We start from the raw sequence: 7,890 nt of genomic DNA, 5'->3' as shown, positions 1-7,890 counted from the left end.
GGGAACTACGTTACGGTGTTCATGTCCGGGACGATAGTACAACCACCTTGATGTTTGTGGGTCCATTATGGGTTTGGTTGATAGTTGAGGACTGAATGGAAAGCCGTATTTGCATGCAGAGTGTTGGCCCATTACCCTGCAGGTGGACTTGCATTTGTGAATTTGTTTTCTTGTGACGAGGTGATGTAAATGGTTTGAGAAATTCAAAGGAGGCTGTTGTGGGTCAGGTATGTATGCCGCTATTTCATCTGCTACTGACTCAATGTCGCCACGGAAAACCCACAAAATTAGATGAGCATGTAACGATCCTCAGTTTTGTATCTCGTACCTTAAAGGATGATGCTCAATTTCGCCTAGGACTTTGCTCCCCCCAAAAATGTGGTTGTTCAAGAAGACGTGCAGACGCTCGTGGAACAACACGGCACACTCGATAGGACAATCTTTCCATGTGTAGCTTCCATTGAATGAATGGGCGCTATTTTCGATTACTGTAATTTCGTTCCACCTAATTTCTGTGACTTCGTTTGCTGTAAATGTGAGGAACAGATCGGGTAGGCCCCACAAGTCAACCATTGCGATAAGATCTTTGAGGTTCTTTCGATGCCATGATGGAGTGCCGGGCATTGTTGACGGAAGCTTGTATCTTATAATGTTTCTTACTGCATCTTGGTTGGATGCATTCTTGTGCTTCCTCTTATACGCGTCTATGTCACGCTACAACATTGTCGTGTTTGTAGAATTGGAAATCATGATTTCTCTCTTGAGTTGGTACATGATGAGTAGGCATGGCTTGTACAAGGTATACATGGAGAACAACATGCTGATCCTCATCTTGATGTTGTCACTGAATCGGGTGTCTCCTTCGTAGTTTTCGTGCCCGAACAGGAATAAAAAAGGGAACACAGCTTTCTCTATTGTCACTTCTTTGGCCTCTGAGTGGCTAGCAGGCATCCCATTGTACCTGAAGATAGTCGTCCGCTCAATCAGGCCTGAGCCCTCACGGAGCTTTACTCAGCCAAAGTCATGAGAGTCTGTTCTAGTATAGGCCCTTCTACTTGAGGTGGCGTATGTGTTTTCAAGAATGCCCATCTCACATTGCGCTTCTGCTTCCTCCATCAATGCAAAAGGCTCCGTTTCTGAGTGGCTTGTTATGATTGATGTAACAACGTCCGATGTCAGCACACACAAAGTGGTTTTTTTGTGGGTTGCTCTGCCACAGTCTTATAGATCTTGATAACTGGATTATGGAGTAAGTTGTAGGCCAAAATGTCTGATAAGCGCGAGGACGCGAGCTGCTGCATATTTGTTGCTTTTGTCCAACAGATCAGAGGGTCATCAAGCAAGGATCTTTTTTCAAGTACGCCATATGCTACAGCGTTTGCAGAGCTTATGACGTTTAAAGAAATGTCAATTATATTGAGGAGCTGAGTGTGAAGCTGGTTGGATTCCAGGATACGTCAGTATGGTAGCAGTACTACTACGCTTTTGGTCCTGACGTATCTGTCGCAGCTGGAGCAACATGACCAATGTATCGATACTCCTTCCTTCTTGGCAGCGTCCAGGAATATCATGCTAGCTAGACTAACACGGGCATTGTCTAGTATTTTCTGTCCGAGGCGAGATTTTGAGAATGTGGAAGTTCCGCAACCGGCGCAAATTGTAAAGTTTTTGGATATAGCGATGCACTAATCTTGCCAACGTCGAGAAAGAATGTTGATTCCAGTCCACGAACTTGCAGTTGCAGCCAGTCTCTCTTTCCGCGTTGTTCTTGTTCGTTGTTTTGCTACTTGCCTCTTTCTTTTCTGAGTGAGTTTGTCCATCACCATGCTTGGGATCTGAAAGCATTAATTAGAATATGAAACATTCTATCAAATAGATATTCTTAATTGTGGTTTGGTTTTTCAACAATGCAGGAAATGCAGTACGTGCTCGCATGCCAGTGCTCATTAAAGAAAAGAAAAAACCATACGCAAGTATGGTGGGGAGGTGGCACCATCCTCACCCAAGTTTTATAAACCATAGGGAATGCGCCATTCCCAATCACCTTTTTTCACCTCCAGTGTTGGAGGGACACCAATGCTTCTCCTCCAGTGTTGGAGGGATACCTTTACATCATTTGGAGTTTGTATATTTATGTGTGTTGCATTAGTTTTTATATAAAATAAAGTAGATAGCATTAGGGCAGCTGGTCGATGGGTTACCCCTCGTTGAAGAGGGCTCTTCACCGAGCGGGAGCAGAACGTGAGTGTGCATGAGAATAGCCAGAGACCAGATCACTATATTGACCGGACGATGTAATGAAAAGGGTGGCATAATTTTCAATGGTTTCTGCATGAACCATATTGTGAGAATGCAAGTTTCGGTGAGCGCTAGCCTGCGTTTCGTTCGAGTTGTTTCGTTTGGCGAGTGGCTTGGACTGGGTCCATGGCCATGGAATCGAAGTTCAATGTGACGAATGAATTATCTGGCGAGTGATAATGCTCGTGCTTATGGTGGTTGAAAGATATGGGCTAAGAAGGAATCACAGCCTGCAAGGCAGCGAGGCGACGTATACCTTAAGAATGCGAAAATGGTAGTCGAGCAACTTCATCTGGCTGGTTGCTTGGACTGGCTTTATAGCAGCAGATGACTATGCATATGTGCATGTGTGTGGCAATGGACACGGTACGACAATGTTTTAGGATGAGGTGTATTGTTTTTGGGATGAGGTAGGTGCACTCGATGAGGACACGATATCTCCGACAACCCTTCCATTCAGCCGCATACCTTCTCAGTTAGGTGCATGTTTATGCCTGGCATACTTTGCACTCCCAAAACCCGCAAGTACTGACATTTTCGAACACACTCGGCCCACACTTTGTCATACCCCTGCGTATCGCCCGGCTCTTTACCTCGAATATCACATGTCCATGCCGTTTGGACCATCGGGGAGGTCGTTCGATGTATCACAGAACGCCTCGAGTAAAGGAACATCCAGCCCTTTGATTGCATCGTATCTGGCGGCTCATGCTGCCCCTAGCTCGGCTTAGCGCATCTCCCACCAATGGGTATCTTGTCGAGGAAACGATGGCCGAGAACTGGCCATCTATGCTATCCTCAGCCCCACACTTGTGCATCCATAACAGGACCTGCACGCTCTTGCTCACTGGATCCTGATGGTGACCTCTACCGGAGGGGCCGCCTTAAGCCGTTTCGGCTTAGCGCATAAACCATAAGAGGACTCAAAATACCTTCCCTCTAGAGTCTTCGTAGTATTAACACCATGCATCTGCCATCTAGAAATACCTTCCCTCTAGAGTCTTCGTAGTACCAACACCATGCATCTACCATCTAGAAATACTCTCATCGTCTGCGCTTCCAGCAACATGCCCCAGCTGTCCTGTATCCCACAACCCCAATGATTTTATTTCGGTAGCCTTCATTAAATTGCTCACCTAAATCCCCCTTTTTGTTTGATGAAGTCAAGCGGGCTAATCTGAACTCGACTTAGAAGCTAGGCAAGCTATCATCCCAATCTATGAGCACCCATGCGACCAGATCTGGGTTTCCCCTTGTACAAGCAATTGAGCAATCTGCTCAAAAAATTAGCATCATGATGATCATAGAGCACTCACTTCTCTCGTTTTCCCCCCCTTTGTGCAAATGACTGGGTTTTTTCCCCTTGCAAAAGTGGCTGAACAACCTGCTCAAACTTCAGCATCAGATGCGCTAACATCTCTATTTTTTTCCTTTGCGCAAGCGACTAAGCAATCTACTCAAAAAGCAGCACCACCATCTGCAGTCCGCTAAAAAGCAAACTGCTTGAAGCAACCATCTTTGTTGCCCCCTGGTGGAATCTGAGCAACCTGCTGTTGAAGCATATGAGTGCTCCCAGATCAGCACCGTATGAATGATTCTGAGCTTCCCGAGCCTAATATTGAAACCTTTAAACAACCTGCTCCAAGATCATCACCACCATGAAGATCTAGTACCTACTCCAAGATCAGCACGATGTTCTACAGTTTGATAAAAGGTATACGATCCTTTCAGGTTGAGGTTGCAGATGGTGGTGTGTGGCTGTGTGTGTGTTTGTGGGGGTGTGTGTTCATGAACATACGCACATTCACACAGTGGCACCCATGTCTCTAAAGTTGGGGCTTCTTGCTAGTTTATGATGCATTCTCGCAAATTGGTAATACACTGGCTCGCACATAAACAAGCAGAGTGCTAGGTAAAGGTGTTCACCTATATTTGCAGAAGGTAGATCTGCTGCATGGGATGTGCACGCTCATCTCTATTACTTTTCCCCTTATGCAAGCAGCTGAACAACTTGCTTAGTAATGAACAACTTGACCAGTAATCAACATCACAATCCACAGCCCGCAAAAAGCTAACCTCAGAGCGCTCAAAGCAACCTTCTCTGCTGCCCCTTGGTGCAAGCATCTGAGCTACCTGCCCCATTTGCTTAAGCATCGGAGCGATCTGCTCCCAAATTAGCACCGTGTACTGATATATCTGAGCGAACTGCTCCAAGATCAGCACCACCATTATATGATTTGACATTCACTAAATGGTATTTTTCATGCTCTTCTTCTTCTTCTTCTTCTCTCTCTCTCTCTCTCTCTCACACACACACACACACGCACACACACACACACACACACACACACACACACACACACACAAATCAACACTCTCTCTCTCTCTCTCTCTCTCTCACACACACACACACACACACACACACACACACACAAATCAACACTCTCTCTCTCTCTCTCTCTCTCTCTCTCTCTCTCTCTCTCTCTCTCTCACACACACACACACACACACACACACACACACACAAACATTGCAGAGACTTACCTGGGTCGTGTTTGTTGTTTTTGCTGCTTGCTGCATGTAATTACCGTTTGCTGCGTCCTGTCTACTCCGGTTTGCCGCTCGCGATTGCCGTTTGCTGCGTCCTCTCCTGCTTTTCTTTTATTGCCTTGTTGACTGCGCGTTTTGAGGATGCGTTTGCTTTCGATCGACAAAATTAGCAGCATCCACGTTTGCTTTATTTTTATACGAGCCAAGTCAATTTCTTTCCAATCATCATGCACCAAGTGGCATGCTTCTTCTTGCAATATTCCCTGCAAGCATCTTACACTGAAAAGGGTAACCAGTGCTCGAATTTTTCTTTTCCCAAAAACTTGGCAAACCTACATATGAGAAACAACAGAGGTAAACTGACTAAGTTTGAAGGTTTTTACACTAGTTTTTTCCAAATTTTGCAGGTTTTCTCACCTTCAACTAAAAAATTTAGAGGTAAATCTCAAAATTTGTAGGTGGGGTTACACTAAACCTAGGTTTTTTTCGAGCATTGTTGCCAAACCAGGCAAGGCAAGGCATGTGAAGTGCCACGTGGTAAGGTGACCAAGCATGCCACGTCTAGGAATCGGGTCCACATCATGTAGGATTAAAAAATGCATGATGGGGAGGCTATATAATTAACAATGCCTCGGGTATGATGATTCTGCATGCATACATTCATACGCATGGGGTGGAAGAATACCATTGCACTCGAGAATCTAGCTATGCATGACCACAATGCCCTATGAAGGAAGAGTTTGACTCTAAGTCGAGCTCTAAGTATTGAGGACTCCTTTGGTATTGCTCGAAGCATAATAAAATTATAAGGTACATCAACAATGGATGGGTTGTAGAGACATGCACTTCGTGTCAATTGTGGCCGAAGTTTTGGCTGGCACATGATGGGGGAGAAGAGCAAGAGTCACAAGGATCACCACCTATGAGTATGTCGTCAGCGTGCACAAGCGATTGCATGGTTACACCTTCAAGAAGATGACCCCTAAAGCTATTAAGAAGATACAATAAGTTTTCTCAAAAGATGATGAGGACTTCAGATGTGTGCATGAATTTTAGGTTAAAACAAGCACGTACGGAGTCGTGGGATTAATAATAGGCGGCCAAAACGTTGTTTTTAAGTGAACCAATAAATTAGTCGTGGAAGACAAAGAAAGGAAAAGGGAAGGGTGAAGGGAAAAGGAAAGGGGTTGTTTGCTTAGGGGTAGGGGAAGGGGGTTAGTAGGGGTAGGTCATGCCAATTTTGAAATCGAGAAAAGGGGGGTGGGGAGGGAGGAAGAAGAAGAAGAAGAAGAAGAGAGTTTTAACGTTGTAGGAAACTATCCCAAGAGACTTAAAGATCTTGGCGGCGAGGAGTTGAACTCAAGACCAATCTACACTTGGGTGATAAAGTAAGAGAGAGAGATTCCATGCATCCGCTAAGAGGATAGGAGAGATTTTTTTCGCTGATGTCACATCTGGTGCACGCGACAGAGCATAGTGGAGTCTCGCTTCATTGCAGGCAGGATTGCAGAGCAGAGCATTGGCTTGAGAAAGAGTTGGTGATGGGTCTCTCTCTCTCTCTCTCTCCAGTTTGGTGCAGGAAATGAAAATCCTCTCTCTCTCTATCCACCCACGTGTGTTTTTGTCTATGGAAGCGTGAGGATATTTTCTTTGTGGTCCTCATGCTCTCTCAATTGTCGATGCAGGGCAAGTGTTTTTGGCATGCTTGGGTGAGCAAGGGAAGCCCTGAGAGAAGGCTACGACACTATGTGTGTGTGTGTGTGTGTGGGCGTGTTACATTTTTGTGCATCACTATAGTGGAGAGAGTGTGGGCTACCGAAACTGATGGTGATGAGGCAAAGACGGGGGCATAAGGGTCGTGCCTTGATCGCAGAAGAGGTGGGGGAGCCCTGATCTAGGCACGGCCTGCTTGCATGGCATTGCTCGTTTGTGTGTGGGCAAGAACACAGAGTGTGACAAGGCAATGGTTATCACCATCGTGAGGCAACTAGGGGGAGCTCTGCTGAGGCGCATTTGCAATAGAGGGATCCATAGTTGAGGCGAGGAGGAGACTGTGTATCTTCGCGGGAACAGGGGATAAAGTAAAGGGTTTGGTTTTGGAAGCTAACGAAAAGGTATCTCGAGCACTAATTAATTAATTGGGAGCAAAGCGGACCCAAAATTTTTCTTTAGCATAGTATAATTTCCATGCCAATTTCACATAAGAATATGCCTAATAGAGTCAAGATCACGATTCCTAGAAAGCATAACCTAAAGGAAGGTGCAAAGGAGGACTTGTATACTTATGTAACAATAATTGATGTACCACTTATTGAATATCGAGGCCTTGGAACCAATTTCATTGACTGTTGTGGGTTGTATATTTTCGCAGCTCAAACACCTATTAAATTCGAGTGACCCTTAAATGAAGCCAAATTTTGACATTTTGGTTCATCTTCTCCTATGTTCAATTTTTGGTGAGAGAGAGAGAGAGAGAGAGAGAGAGAGAGAGAGAGAGAGAGATTGCATGGAAATTTGGGAGCGATATAGAGAGGGATTGCAGGTGGGTAGATAGTATGGTGGAGAAGGGCAAGAATCACAAGGACGAGGTCGCCCCTCATGAGTACACTGTGAACCTACACAAGTGATTGCATGGTTGCACCTTCAAGAAGACGGCCCCTAAACCTATTAAGGAGATCAAATAGTTTTCTCAAAAGATGATAGGGACTTTAGATGTGCACATGGATTTCAAGTTAAACAAGCACCTGTGGAGTTGTGGGATTGTGGAGTTGTGGGATCAGGTACATGCCTAAGAGAGTTGAGATCAAGATTCCTAGAAAGTGTAACTTAAAGGAAGGTGCAAAGGAGGACCTATATTCTTATGCAAAGATAGATGACGTGCCACCTACTGGATATCGAGGCCTTGCACCAAGGTCATAGAAGAGGATTAAGTTATCAATTGACTGTTGGGTTGCACTGTTGCTCAGCTCAAAAACTTATTAAATTTGAGTGATCGTGAAGCCAAATTTTGAACTTTTGGTTCATCTTGTCCTATGTTCAATT

The sequence above is a fragment of the Adiantum capillus-veneris genome, chromosome 12 (genome assembly GCF_014529385.1).
Source record: "Adiantum capillus-veneris isolate H3 chromosome 12, ASM1452938v2, whole genome shotgun sequence".
NCBI classification, from domain to species: Eukaryota; Viridiplantae; Streptophyta; class Polypodiopsida; order Polypodiales; family Pteridaceae; genus Adiantum; species Adiantum capillus-veneris.
Note: the sequence above shows the minus strand (reverse complement) of the source record.